At 46.8% G+C, this 15,255-nt stretch overlaps 1 long non-coding RNA gene across 1 annotated transcript; it reads right to left on the bottom strand.

Annotated features, from left to right (window-relative positions):
* Positions 1-10,682: 10,682 nt before the first annotated feature.
* Positions 10,683-14,056, bottom strand: LOC147965374 (uncharacterized). Its single transcript, XR_015608314.1, has 2 exons — positions 13,072-14,056; positions 10,683-12,249 (listed from the first exon to the last, which is right to left on the bottom strand). It is a non-coding gene; the product is annotated as an uncharacterized LOC147965374 (long non-coding RNA).
* Between the last annotated feature and the right edge of the window lie 1,199 nt (positions 14,057-15,255).

Genomic DNA, 15,255 nt, shown 5'->3' with positions numbered 1-15,255 from the left:
ATCGGTCCCACCAAGTTTGCCTGACCAACTCTCTGGTTAGCTAATTGCCAAAATTGGTCTCACCGAGTTTGTGTAATCGGTCTCACCGAGATTACTTTATGCCCAAACCCTAACCATATCGGTCCTACCGAGTTGCATGTCAGTCCCACCAAAAATCTCTAACGGTCACTAGGTTTACCTTTTCGGTCCGGCCGAGTTTGTTGATTCGGTCCCATCGAGATTGGAAAACTATGTGTAACGGTTGGATTTTTTGTGGAGGCTATATATACCCCTCCACCTCCTCTTCATTCGTGGAGAGAGCCATCAGAACACATACACAATTCCAACTCATATGTTCTGAGAGAGAACCACCTACTCATGTGTTGAGACCAAGATATTCCATTCCTACCATATGAATCTTGATCTCTAGCCTTCCCCAAGTTGCTTTCCACTCAAATCTTCTTTCCACAAAATCCAAATCCTATGAGAGAGAGTTGAGTGTTGGGGAGACTATCATTTGAAGCACAAGAGCAAGGAGTTCATTACCTACACACCATTTGTTACTTCTTGGAGAGTGGTGTCTCCTAGATTGGCTAGGTGTCACTTGGGAGCCTCCGACAAGATTGTGGAGTTGAACCAAGGAGTTTGTAAGGGCAAGGAGATCGCCTACTTCGTGAAGATCTACCGCTAGTGAGGCAAGTCCTTCGTGGGCGATGGCCATGGTGGGATAGACAAGGTTGCTTCTTCGTGGACCCTTTGTGGGTGCTTGCTTCTTCGTGGACCCTTCGTGGGTGGAGCCCTCCGTGGACTCGCGCAACCGTTACCCTTCGTGGGTGGAGCCCTCCGTGGACTCGCGCAACCGTTACCCTTCGTGGGTTGAAGTATCCATCAACGTGGATGTAGGATAGCACCACCTATCCGAACCACGGGAAAAACATCCGTGTCTCCAATTGCGTTTGAATTCTCCAAACCCTTCCCTTTACATTCTTGCAAGTTGCATGCTTTACTTTCCGCTGCCAATATACTCTTTGCATGCTTGCTTGAATTGTGTGATGATTGTTTGACTTGTCCTACAATAGCTAAAATCTGCCAAGAACTAAAATTGGGAAAAGGTTAAGTTTTTATTTGGTCAAGTAGTCTAATCACCCCCCCCCTCTAGACATACTTTCGATCCTACAAGTGGTATCAGAGCTTTGGTCTCCATTTGCTTTGATCTCCATAGCTTTTGGTGATCATAGCCTTGGTTTCACAACCTAGGAGAGTATGGAGTCTAGCGAGGGAAATTATCACCGTAGAGGTCCTTACTTTGATGGTACTAATTTTGCTAGTTGGAAGCATAAAATGAAAATGCATATTCTTGGACATAACCCCGCCGTTTGGGCTATTGTGTGTGTTGGTTTGCAAGGTGACTTCTTTGATGGGAAAGAACCAAACCGTGAAGCTACCGCAGATGAGTTGAAGATGTTGCAATACAATGCTCAAGCTTGTGATATTCTCTTCAACGGATTGTGCCCCGAAGAATTCAACAAAATCAGCCGTCTTGAGAATGCAAAGGAAATTTGGGACACTTTGATTGATATGCACGAAGGTACCGACTCCGTCAAGGAATCCAAGTTGGATGTGCTTCAAAGTCAACTTGACAAGTTCAAAATGAAGGATGGTGAAGGTGTCGCTGAAATGTACTCTAGGCTTGCTCTCATCACAAATGAGATTGCCGGCTTAGGAAGTGAAGAGATGACCGATAGATTCATCATCAAGAAGATTCTAAGAGCCTTGGATGGAAAATATGATACCGTGTGCACATTGATCCAAATGATGCCCAATTACAAAGATCTCAAGCCAACGGAGGTGATTGGAAGAATTGTTGCTCATGAGATGTCACTTAAGGATAAAGAGGAACTTCACAACAAATCAAGTGGTTCCTACAAAGCCTCATGTGAAGCCCCTACATCATCAAGTGAGAAACAAAACTTCAATGAAGAATTGAGCTTAATGGTGAAGAACTTCAACAAGTTCTACAAGAGTAGAAGCAAAGATAGAAGCTTCAAGTCAAGGTCCTACAATGACAAAAGATCTTCTAGTCGAGAGCGCTACAGTTTTGGAAGACCCGGACACTATTCCAATGAGTGTACGGCTCCCTACAAGAGAAGAGAAGATTCTCCAAAAAGAAGAAGCAAAGAATCACCACCAAGAGAGAGAAGGAGTAGAGATGATCGTTATGAACGAAGATACTCACGGAGAAGCAAGGATTCGAAAAGGAAGGAAAAATCATCAAGGATCTACACAAAACGAAGACATCAAGCTCATGTTGGTGAATGGGTATCCGGCTCCGACTCCGACAGCCACTCCGAGAGAAGTTATCACTCCGACTCCGAAGATACTCAAGATGAAGGTGTTGCCGGTCTAGCACTTGTGTCAACCAACTCCTACGACATATTTGACTCACCAAATGAAGGAATTGGAAGATGCTTTATGGCCAAAGGTCCTAAGGTAACACACCCCGAGTATGTTGATTTCAATAGTGATGAAGATGACTTGTTAGGTGATGATTTGCTTGTTGACAACTCTAGTGATGAATACTATGATGAAACGTCAATTAATCATGCTAATCAAGATAAAACGAATGACAATGATAAGGAGAAGATTGAGGCTCTAACTAAAGAACTAAACACTCTTAAGTTAGCTCATGAAACTATCTTCGAAGATCATCGAGAACTTTTAAGAGCTCATGAGAAATTACGCTTTGAAAAGCTCAATCTTGAGCAAGAGCATGAGTTCTTAAAAGCAATCAATGATGATCTCCACAAGAAAAGTTCTTCTTACATTGCCAAGCGTTTACTCTTATCCACTTACATGCCTCAAGTCAAGTCTAGTAACAAGAACAAGAAAGATTCTTCCTCTAGCAGTAACAATGATCATGCTAAATCCAATATTGTTGCTTCTAGTAGTTCTCTTGATTCCACTAATGATTGTCTTAGCCAAGTTACACTTGAGCAAGAAAATAGCTTATTGAAGGGAATTATAGAGAAAGGAGTGTACAAAAGCCTTACCGGGAGTAAGCAATTCGAGGAAATTGTGCTCAAGCAAGGAATGCACCGGAAGAATCAAGGTGTTGGTTTTGAACGAAAGTTCAATGCCAATGGAGTTGAGTGGGAAGAAGATCAATACCCCAAGACAAAGTTTGTTCCTCAACAAGAGAAGTATGATACTTCTTTCAAGGGGACACAAGCTCAAGATGATCTTCCACCACAAGACTACAAGCAAAAAGGCAAGGACAAGCTTCAAGAGGAAATTGATGCATTTGAAGAAGCTCCTAAGACCTTAGTCAAGTGGATTCCCAAGACTACTTCAAGTTCCACTTCATCAAGTACGACTACAACTCCAAGGATTCCCATCAAGATGGTGTGGATCCAAAAGAAGAAGAACTAGAGAGTTCTTGAGGGTGACTCCGCCAACATACTTCACTCTTATCATTTTGGCAAGAACAAGTGTAATCAACTTCCACATCTTGCACTAGTTCAAGGAGTCATAAACCCTCTTGTTGGTAAGACAAGGGACAAGGTAACCTAAAAGTTTTCATGGACATCATCTTGTGTGTGCATCACTCTATGTCTATGGATATCCTTGTTTGTTCCTTGTGGGACTAACCCATGTAGGTATTGAAAGTGCAATTCACTCAAATGGATAGCTCCAAGTGATCTACATCAACATTGAGCATCCACATCCTCAACATCTACATGAAGTCATCATCGACAAAACCCGAGGTTAGTTCATCCCTCTAAGGGGGGATATCACATCTAGGGGGAGCTTTACTCTAAGACTTGAGCTAAAGCAACTCTAAAGATGTGAACACAACAATGCTTTATGTAAAAGTGGTAACCCCACTTGAGCTTAAACGATGAGTATGACCTATGATCAAGTGTTCTCACTTGACTCCTAAGTCAATATACTCATATATAGATGACCTTGTCATCGCAAATTGCTTGATAGATGCTAGAATTGGTTGTGCATGCCTTGTCACATATTTCATTTGCCATCTTATTGTGTGAGCATGCTGGTTGCATATTTTACTCATTCGAGGACATCCACTTGTTGTTTTGATTATTTGGTTTTATTTCCTTTTGCCAAGTGGATGGACAAGAATGCCTAAGAACCTCCTCTAGCTATCTATGCTTCTCTCGTCTCAAACTCTATTAATGCTACATCACAAAATTTGATCAAGTCAGATTCGAACCACTCTGTGTGAGGAGCGCTCGGAGTCCCCGATTCATCATAGACTTAAACTTCCAAAACCTCTTTATGATTCTCGGTCTGACCGATACCCCACTTTCGGTCCTACCAAGATCATTAAGTTGATCTAGGTTTTCGATCTCGGTGCAACCGATTTGAACCTTTCGGTCACACCGAGTTTCAGTAACTGCTTGCAGTTATGAATCTCGGTGCCACCGAGTTGTTCCACTCGGTCACACCGACAGGGTCGGGCTATATATAGTCACAGGCAAAAATTTGGAAATTTCTTCGAACCCCTTCGCCCGCGCGATAGCCTGCTCTGCCAACTTGGTCTCCGGATCATCTCCTCGCCGCCAGCCGCCTCCAGTCGCTGGTCTCCATCGCCGTCAACAGAATTCTACCCCGCCGTTGCCGCCGTAGCGAGTCTCCGCCGAACTAGGGTATGGACATTGTGCTATTCTCCAATCCGATTCTTAGCACATTGTGATCATCATGATTCTTGCCACGATTGAAACACTCCTATCCAGTCAATGCGCTCGTAGATTAGGTTTGATTCGAAAATTTTAGGGTTAGGTTTCCGCCGAAACCATCTCGGACCCACCGAGTTGAAAAACTCGGTCCCACCGATTTGGCTTATGCCATTGCACAAGTGAGACTCGGTCTGACTGAGAATTACTTATCAGTGTGACCGATTTTGGAACTCTGTGAAACCCTAGCAGTCTCGGTGCCACCGAACTGTGACTCGGTCTGACCGAGTTCACTAGTTTAGGTGCCAAAACTGCTTCGGTATCACCGAGTTTAAAAATCGGTAGATCCGAGATGATTTCAGTGGGAAACTAAAACTAAGTTTTTGGATCATTCTTTTGCAAAAATCTCTGCATTTTGTGATGCTCATCTACTCTATCTCATCTATAACCTATTCACAGGGTCAGCAGTCAGAGTTTGCAACATGTCTGATCAGAGTGACAGCCAGAACATGTCAGAACAGCAAGTGCAGATGAGTGAGGGCACTAGTCCCTCAAGTTCTTCAGATGATGGCAGCAGGAGTACCCCAAGCAATTTGCCAAAAGCTGCCACCAGACAAAGGAAGAAGAGAACCTCATAATCAGAGGATGAGGACTATGTGGCAGAAGAGGAAGCAACTTCCAAGAGAGTTGAGCCAGCACAGGGCACAAAGCCAGGCTTGAAAGTCAAAAGGCCAGCAGGTAGGCAGCCTATGCCAAAGGCCAGAGCTTCAACTCAGATTCCTGAAAAGCCTGCACCCAAAGAGCCAGTTGCTGCTGAAGGAAAGAAAAGGAAGGAAAGAGTCAAGAAGACCATAGCCAGAGTGCTTGGAAAGGCTTACATCATGGAAGAAGAGGAAGAAGAAGAGGTTGCTGCACCAGCACCTAAGGCACCCAAGCTGATGGGTGATGCCATAAGATCAGGGGCAGCTGCTTCCAAGGCCAAGCCAGCTCCAAAGCCAAAACCAAAGAAAAATACGAGGAGCATACCTGCAACTGAGAAGAACAAGGCCCCAGTGCCTGAGACTGTTGTTGAAGAAGATGATGAAGAGCATGTTCTGAGAAAGCTCAAGCCCAAGATCCCAGACCACAATGATGCTCATCATGTGGCTGAGGACATGAAGCTCAAAAGAGACTCAGGGCTGAGGAAGTGGAGAGAAGCAGATCTGTATGCTTCAAGGAGGAGGACTACTGTTGACTACAGATTTCACACCAAGGAACAGCAGGACTTCTATGAGACAGTGTTGCTTGATAAGAAGCCAATAGTCTGTGATATGAGATGGGTTGACTGGCAATACATCAAGGACAACGAAGAGTACTACCCTGGAGTGCAGGACAGCTTCAAGGCATGTGGAGTAGAGGACTTTGTTGGGCAGAAGCTCACAAAGTGGAACGAGGAGCTTATCATGCAATTCTACTCCACAGCACACTTCTACCCAGATGGAAGGATAACATGGATGTCTGAAGGTACAAGGTACCAATCAACAGTTGCTGAGTGGGCATAGCTCATTAATGCCCCAGAGGAGCAGGAAGATGACTTGGATGTCTATTCCAAGAAGAAGATGGATCATAACTCAATGTCAAACATGTACAAGGAAATTCCAAACGAGGCACTTGATACTTTCAAGTTTGGGTCTATGCATTATCTTCTGTCAGGGCTGCCAACCATCAATTGGATACTGAGGCACACCTTGTTGCCCAAGTCAGGTGATCACAAGATGATCAGAGGCCACGCGGTCAACTTGCTACATATCTTTGATGTGCCACAGAAGTTCAAGGTGATGAGCCTCATAGTAGAGACCATTAAGAGGACAACAGCTGATCAGAAGAGGAGCTGTGGATATGCCCCACAAATTCAGGAATTAATCAACTCCAAGATGGGCACGGGCATATACTTATTGGACAAGGAACACCTGCCCATCCGTCCAGATTTTGAAGATAATCAAGTTGTCATGACTGAGAATGAACCATCATCAGTTCAAGCACAAGCAAAGAAGGAGAAGGCAAGGAAGGAGAAAGCTGCCAAGATGCCAACTCAAGAGGAGGCATCTGAGTATTTCTTGAAAACCAAACAAGAGCAGCTTGGTTACTTGATTGCATCCACCCTACGGATTGAGCAAGGACTAGCCACCCTAACTCAGAACCAGGCAAGCTTAGAGAGGATCATGGAACAAAAGTTCTATGACTTGGATGTCAAAGTGACAGAGATTCAGACTGCAGTGGAGCAGCTCCAGGATGACATGCAGGAGAGGAGAGGCAGGACTACAACTGATGCCTTTGCCAGAGTGCCACGAGGTCCGAGGTCGTCTGCAGTGCCAGTTGCTGACAACAGAGCCACCACTTCTGCACCAGCTACAGCCTCAGTTCCACCAGCTCCAGCGTCTACTTCAGCCTCGACTCCGACCACGTCTACAGAAGGCTTCGTCCTTGGAGTGATCCGGACTCCACCACCACCAGAAGATCAAGCCTGAGAGTCGATCTAGCACTATGCATTTTCTAGGAACTTTTTGGTAACTTGTTGCCAAAGGGGGAGAAAAATGTATAGATCATAGGCTTCGAGAGAGAGTGTTGCTTTTTTCTCTCTTGCTTTATTTGGTGGTTTTTCAAACTTTGTTTGCTTTTGAGTGCTTGAGATACTATGTCATTGCTCGTGAGACATTGATGATCATGTGTTTGATCATAAGCTACACTTAATGCTTGCTTAATGCTATTATCTTATCTATCTTATGTGATCATTCACTATTCTTGGTGATGAGTGCATGTATTTCATTCTTATCATTTTAAGCGCTCCACCAAGATGTATGTGACATGGAAGAGTAACCCATGACTCTAACTCCTTGTGCATTTGCAGTCCAAAGCAAATTTTAAATATGCACGAATTTAGGGGGAGCTCTTACTTGTCACATACTTCTCAAAGCAACGATATATTTCATGCTTATTATCATTTGTCGAAGCTTTGATCTATATGTTGTCATCAATTACCAAAAAGGGGGAGATTGAAAGTGCAACTATCCCTAGGTGGTTTTGGTAATTCATAACAACATATAGCTCATTGAGCTAATGCTATTCCAAGATGATTATTTCAGGAAAGCTCAATGATTGGCATGGCATGGATGTGAAAGTGGAACCCTCAAAATGCTAAGGACAAAGGATTGGCTCAAGCTCAAAAGCTCAAGACTCTTCATTTTATATTTTAGTGATCCAAGATCACATTGAGTCTTTAGGAAAAGCCAATACTATCAAGGAGGCATGAGGTGTTGCTTAATGAGCCTCTTGCTTCATGTGCTTAGTGATATGCTCCAAAACCCTCAACTACTTTCCCATATCCACATATGACCTAAACCCTAAGCCAAACTCGGTCCTACCGATTCTTTCTATCTGGCGCCACCGAGTTTCACTTGTCATAAGCCACTGCTAAACCCTAGCAATTTGGTTCTACCGATAGGGATCTCGGTCTTACCGAGATGGGATTGCAAACTCTCTGTTTCCCTTTCGTAACTTTTTGGTCTCACCGAAAGAGCGAATCGGTCCCACCGAGATTGCAATGTAAATTCAGTGTTTCCTTTTTGTAACTTTTCGGTCTCACCGAAAGAGCAAATCGGTCCCACCGAGTTTGCCTGACCAACTCTCTGGTTAGCTAATTACCAAAATCAGTCTCACCGAGTTTGTGTAATCGTTCTCACCGATATTACGTTATGCCCAAACCCTAACCATATCGGTCCTACCGAGTTGCATGTCAGTCCCACCGAAAATCTCTAACGGTCACTAGGTTTACCTTTTTGGTCCGACCGAGTTTGTTGATTCGGTCCCACCGAGATTGGAAAACTGTGTGTAACGGTTGGATTTTTTGTGGAGGCTATATATACCCCTCCACCTCCTCTTCATTCGTGGAGAGAGCCATCAGAACACATACACAATTCCAACTCATATGTTCTGAGAGAGAACCACCTACTCATGTGTTGAGACCAAGATATTCCATTCCTACCATATGAATCTTGATCTCTAGCCTTCCCCAAGTTGCTTTCCACTCAAATCTTCTTTCCACAAAATCCAAATCCTATGAGAGAGAGTTGAGTGTTGGGGAGACTATCATTTGAAGCACAAGAGCAAGGAGTTCATTACCTACACACCATTTGTTACTTCTTGGAGAGTGGTGTCTTCTAGATTGGCTAGGTGTCACTTGGGAGCCTCCGACAAGATTGTGGAGTTGAACCAAGGAGTTTGTAAGGGCAAGGAGATCGCCTAATTCGTGAAGATCTACCGCTAGTGAGGCAAGTCCTTCGTGGGCGATGGCCATGGTGGGATAGACAAGGTTGCTTCTTCGTGGACCCTTCGTGGGTGGAGCCCTCCGTGGACTCACGCAACCGTTACCCTTCGTGGGTGGAGCCCTCTGTGGACTCGCGCAACCGTTACCCTTCGTGGGTTGAAGTCTCCATCAACGTGGATGTAGGATAGCACCACCTATCTGAACCACGGGAAAAACATTCGTGTCTCCAATTGCGTTTGAATTCTCCAAACCCTTCCCTTTACATTCTTGCAAGTTGCATGCTTTACTTTCCGCTGCGAATATACTCTTTGCATGCTTGCTTGAATTGTGTGATGATTGCTTGACTTGTCCTACAATAGCTAAAATCTGCCAAGAACTAAAATTGGGAAAAGGTTAAGTTTTTATTTGGTCAAGTAGTCTAATCACCCCCCCCCCTCTAGACATACTTTCGATCCTACACTAGTGTAAGTTCCCTCAACAATACTAACATAATTGGATCATAAAACTATGCCTCAACATGCAACAAAGAGTCACTCCAAAGTCACTAATAGCGGAGAACGAACGAAGAGATTATGGTAGGGTACGAAACCACCTCAAAGTTATTCTTTCCAATCAATCCGTTGGGCTATTCCTATAAGTGTCACAAACAGCTCTAGAGTTCGTACTAGAATAACACCTTAAGACACAAATCAACCAAAACCCTAATGTCACCTAGATACTCCAATGTCACCTCAAGTATTCGTGGGTATGATTATACGATATGCATCACACAATCTCAGATTCATCTATTCAACCAACACAAAGGACCTCAAAGAGTGCCCCAAAGTTCTACCGGAGAATGACGACGAAAACGTGTGCCAACCCCTATGCATAGGTTCATGGGCGGAACCCTCAAGTTGGTCACCAAAACATACATCAAGTGGCACGTGGTATCCCATTGTCACCACAAATATCCACGGCAAGACATACATCAAGTGTTCTCAAATCTTTAAAGACTCAATCCGATAAGATTACTTCAAAGGGGAAACTCAATTCATTACAAGAGAGAAGAGGGGGAGGAGAAACATAAGATCCAACTATAATATCAAAGCTCGCGATACATCAAGATCGTATCATCTCAAGAACATGAGAGAGAGAGAGATCAAACACATAGCTACTGGTACATACCCTCAGCCCCGAGGGAGAACTACTCCCTCCTCGTCATGGAGAGCACCGGGATGATGAACATGACTACCGGTGAGGGTTCCCTCCTCTGGCAGGGTGCCGGAACAGGGTCCCGATTGACTTTTGGTGGCTACGGAGGCTTCTGGCGGCAGAACTCCCGATCTATTCTGCGTTCTGGAAGTTTTAGGGTACGTGGATATATATGGGTGCAGGGAGGACATCGGAGGAGCCACGGGGGCCCCACGAGACAGGGGGCACGCCCTAGGGGGCGCGCCCCCCACCCTCGTGAGCACCTCGTGTCTCCCCTGACGTAGGGTCCAAGTCCATCAGGTGTGTTTCCTTCCAAAAATAACTTCTCTAGTTGATTTCGTTCCATTTCGACTCCGTCTGATATTCCTTTTCTTCGAAACACTGAAATAGGCATAAAACAGCAAATCTGGGTTGGGCCTCCGGTTAATAGGTTATTCCCAAAAGTAATATAAAAGTGGATAATAAAGCCCAATATTGCCTAAAACAGTAGATAATATAGCATGGAGCAATCAAAAATTATAGATACGTTGGAGACGTATCAATAATCCATACATCATCCAAAGTACAATCAAAGGTCTGACTACGGAACCAAAATAAAGGAAGACAACCCCAAATGCTAGATCCCCGATCGTCCCAACTGGGCTCCACTACTAATCATACGGAAAAGACACAAAGCAATGACCAAGATCTTCATCAAGCTCCCACTTGAGCTCAGTTGCGTCACCTGCACTGGTATCATCGGCAGCTGCAACCGTTTGGAAGTATTTGTGAGCCATGAGGACTCAGCAATCTCACACCCGCGATATCAAGACTATTTAAGCGTATGGGTAGGGGAAGGTAGTGAGGTGGAGCTGCAGCAAGCACTAAGCATATATGGTGGCTAACATACGCAAATAAGAGCGAGAAGAGAAGCAAAGCACGGTCGAGAAGATAGAAGTGATCAAGAAGTGATCCTGAAAGCTACTTACATTCAGGCATAACACAAGAACCGTGCTCACTTCCCGGACTCCGCCGAAAAGAGACCATCATAGTTACACACACGGTTGATGCATTTTAATTAAGTCAAGTGTCAAGTTCTCTACAACCGAACATTAACAAATTCCCATCTGCCACATAACCACGGGCACGTCTTTCGAAAGTTTATACCCTGTAGGGGTGTGCCAACTTAGCCCATCACAAGCTCTCACGGTCAACGAAGGATATTCCTTCTCCCGAGAAGACCCGATCAGTCTCGGAATCCCGGTTACAAGACATTTCAACAATGGTAAAACAAGACCAGCAAAGCCGCCCGAATGTGCCGACAAATCCCAATAGGAGCTGCACATATCTCGTTCTCAGGGCACACCGGATGGGCAAGACGTCGGGTTGGCATAGACCCTGGTTGCCCAGGGGGCGCCGGACATCGCCCAGTTCGGACCAACACTTAGAGAAGCGCTGGCCCGGGGGGTTAAAATAAAGATGACCCTCGGGCTCGCGAAAACCCAAGGGGAGGTTATAGGTTGTTAGGCAAATATAAAACCAAGGTTGGGCCTTGCTGGAGGAGTTTTATTCAAAGCGAACTGCCAAGGGGTTCCCATAACACCCAACCGCGTAAGGAACGCAAAATCAAGAAACATAACACCGGTATGACGGAAACTAGGACGGCAAGAGTGGAACAAAACACCAGGCATAAGGTCGAGCCTTCCATCCTTTACCAAGTATATAGATGCATTAATTAAATAATATATAATAATGATATCCCAACATATCCATGTTCCAACATGGAACAAACTTCAACTTCACCTACAACTAGCAACGCTATAAGAGGGGCTGAGCAAAAGCGGTAACATGGCCAAACAACAGTTTGCTAGGAAGGTGGGGTTAGAGGCTTGACATGGCAATATGGGAGGCATGATATAGCAAGTGGTAGGTAGCGCGACATAGCGATAGAACGAACAACTAGCAAGCAAAAGATAGAAGTGATTTCGAGGGTATGGTCATCTTGCCTGCGATCCCGTAAGAAAGAAGAACGAGTCCATGAAGAAGGCAAACGGACAGAGTCGAACGAATCCTCACAACTCCGGAACGAAACCGAAGCTAACGAGAGAAGCAACCCGGAAAGAAGCAAGCAACATAGTAAACAACCATCACATAAACATGGCATGATGCACAACCAAGTATGATGCATGTCCGGTTTAATGAGGCATGGCATGGCAAAGTGCAACAAACAATACTACAAATTAAGTGGAGTTCAATATGCAACGAGTTGCATATTGACGAAACACCACATGACTTATTTAGTTCTCTCTCGGTTATGTACTCAACAATATTAAATGTTGGTTAGCATGGCAAGGGGTGAAGCATAAGTAAACTAACTATTTAGGCAAGTTTAAATGAGGCCGGAAACAACAAACAACAAGTCCAGAAAAACCCTCATGTGCATATTTTAGATTTGGTATTGTTCTGCCCTGAACACAATTTTAGAGTTGTTAAACATGCAAGAAGAGTGCACCATGTTAAACTAGGCATTTCTCCACCCATTTACATATAAAGTTTGTTAAGTTTGGAGCTACGGTTATTAAGTTATGAAATAAAACATTTTAACATGGCATATGAGCAAATTTAATCAAATAACATTTTAAACATTTTACACATGGATGAAAGTTGCATATTATGAAACTAGACGAAAATCTGAGCATTTATATATAAGTTGTTTAATTCCGATGCATGGGTGAGAAGTTATTAGATGCATGATGTATGAGGGGTTTTCTGAAAAACTGCCGTTCTCTGGATAAAAAGACAAATTCACAGAACAAGGAAAAAACTATACTGGGCTGAAACTGTTGGGTGCCAGATACTAAGCTATGCTAAGGGCATCAAATAGGCAGAAAGGGGGGGGGGGGGGGGGGGTTTGCTCACCCATGGGCCAAGCCTAAGTTCACGAGGAGGGAGGTCAAGGCCGGCTGGCTGGCTTCGATTGGGCCTCGAGGCGCTGCAGCTAAGCGACGACAAGTCAACGCGAGCACTGACGGGGGAAGGAGCGTGCGAGCGGGCACCTCGTCATGTGCTCGTCAGGAAGCAGAGCAGCAGCGGCGACATAGCGATGCGGGGCACGGCAACAGGAACGGCGAAGCAGGGGTCGCGGGCACGGCAGCGGCTACCAGCAAGTAGGCGACAGCGAGGTCGATCCTCCCGGATCGGCACGACGAGGACGAAGACAGGAAGCGGCGCGAGGAGGGACTTGGCGCGGGGCGGCGGTTTTCGTGGCATCGGAGGCCGGCAGACGGCGGGGAAACGGGCGAAGACAGCGGAGCTTGCGCGGATCCAGCTTGGCGGCGCCGGGCTTGGGAGGAGTCCGTCGACCACGGCGTGGAGATCCTCCGTTCGCGGCGCTCGTGCGCGAGCAGGCGCGAGAGAGGCCGTCGAGCGCGTTCGGCTTCGAACGAACGGGCGAAGCAGGGGACTTGGCGAGGAGCGGGCAGCAGACGGCGGAAACGGGGCAGCGACGAGGTGGAGGCGAGGGGAGCTCGAGGCAGCTCGGGTGCAGAGGAGCTCCACGCAGCTGCGGGCTGGAGGTAGCGCTCGATCCACGAGCGCACGGCTGGCTGTGCGACGGTCCTGGCGTTCCTGTGCACGGGAGAGAGAGAGAGATGTGAGTGAGAGATAGGGGAAAGAAGAAGCACGGGAAGAACCAGAGGAGAGGGACGCGATAGTCCTGCAAGTTGCCGGCGAGGAGTGGCTTGGAGGCCTCGGGCACGAGGAGATCGGCGAGTGGTGCCGGTTGGTTGGCTGCAGAACACGAGGTGGATTAGATCGGAAGGGATCTCGAGGGAGATGGTAGAGAGTGGCGGTGGCGGAGGGAGGTGTAACGCCCGGATAATCTTGCTACAGTAATCCTACGCTAATCATGCCACGTCATCCCTATTACTGTTGCTAAACGTCCGTTAGTTCAAACCGCTCAAATTCAAATTTAAAATTAATGTCGGCAATAAAAGTTTTTAAAAATTGAAACAAAAATGTTCGGTGGTTGCCATATATTACAAAGGTAATTATGATGCAACAAACACATTTTTATAAAATGGCTAAATGATTTTAAATGATTTAAACAGAAAAGAAAGAAATAATAAAAGAAAACAGAAAACAAACAAACAAAAAATGAAAGGAGAGAAAGGCCCTACTGGGCTTCGGCCCAGCAGGCCGGCCCTTCCGGCCGCAGGCCCAACCGGCCTCCCCCCACTTCTCCATATCCCCCATGAACCCGAACCCTAACCTAACCACTCCCCCACTCGCTTTCCCCCCCCCCCCCCACTCCCATCGCCTGGATCTGGATCGGGGAATCCCGATCCCCTCGCCCCTCTCCCTCGCGTGCCCGTCGCCGCTTGGACGCGCCGGCGACCGGAGCTCCCTCGCCGGCCTGCTTCCCCTTCCCCACCGGCCTGCACCCGCTCCGCCATATCGTCCCCGGCTGCCTCCTTGTCCCCCATTGCCGCGTGCCCTACTCCCCCTTGTGAGCGCCTCCTTCCTCTCCCTTTCTCCTCGCCACGGTCACCGACGGCCCGTCGCACCTATCATCGCATGCGCCCGCGCCTCCCCGCGCACCCGCGGCCGCTGCCCCCCTGAACCCGCAGCCCTCCCCGCTCCGGCCGTCCTCGCCGACCACGCCCGCGGCCCCTGCTTGCCGGCCAGCGCGAGCCCGCCGCCGGCCCAGCGCACATGGCCACCCCTGCCGACCGCACCCTGGGCGTGCACCCGCGGCCCTCCTCGCCTCGCTCCCGCGCCGTGGCCACCCCCCTTGCTGCGCCTCTACTTTTGCCGCCCCGCCTTTGCCTTGCCGCGTCGCCCGCTCACCGGTGCACCGGCGCCCGCGCCCGCCAGCCGCCCCGTCGGGTGCGCCCCTGCGAGGGTCATCGCCCGTTCGGGCTGCACCCATACCCGCACGCCCGCAAAGGCCCCTAGGGCCTATGACGAACGGAGCCCACGCCCAGAACAAAATTGTAAAAAAATAATAATAATTAACTAATTAATTAATTAATTAATTAATTAAAGAATTAATTAACTTAATTAATTGTGTTTAACTAACCTAATCAATTAACTAACTAATTA

Source organism: Triticum urartu, chromosome 6A (assembly GCF_056163025.1).
Source record: "Triticum urartu cultivar PI428250 chromosome 6A, HENAU_Tu73, whole genome shotgun sequence".
Classification (NCBI taxonomy): Eukaryota; Viridiplantae; Streptophyta; class Magnoliopsida; order Poales; family Poaceae; genus Triticum; species Triticum urartu.
Note: the sequence above shows the minus strand (reverse complement) of the source record. Positions and strands in the feature narration are given on the sequence as shown.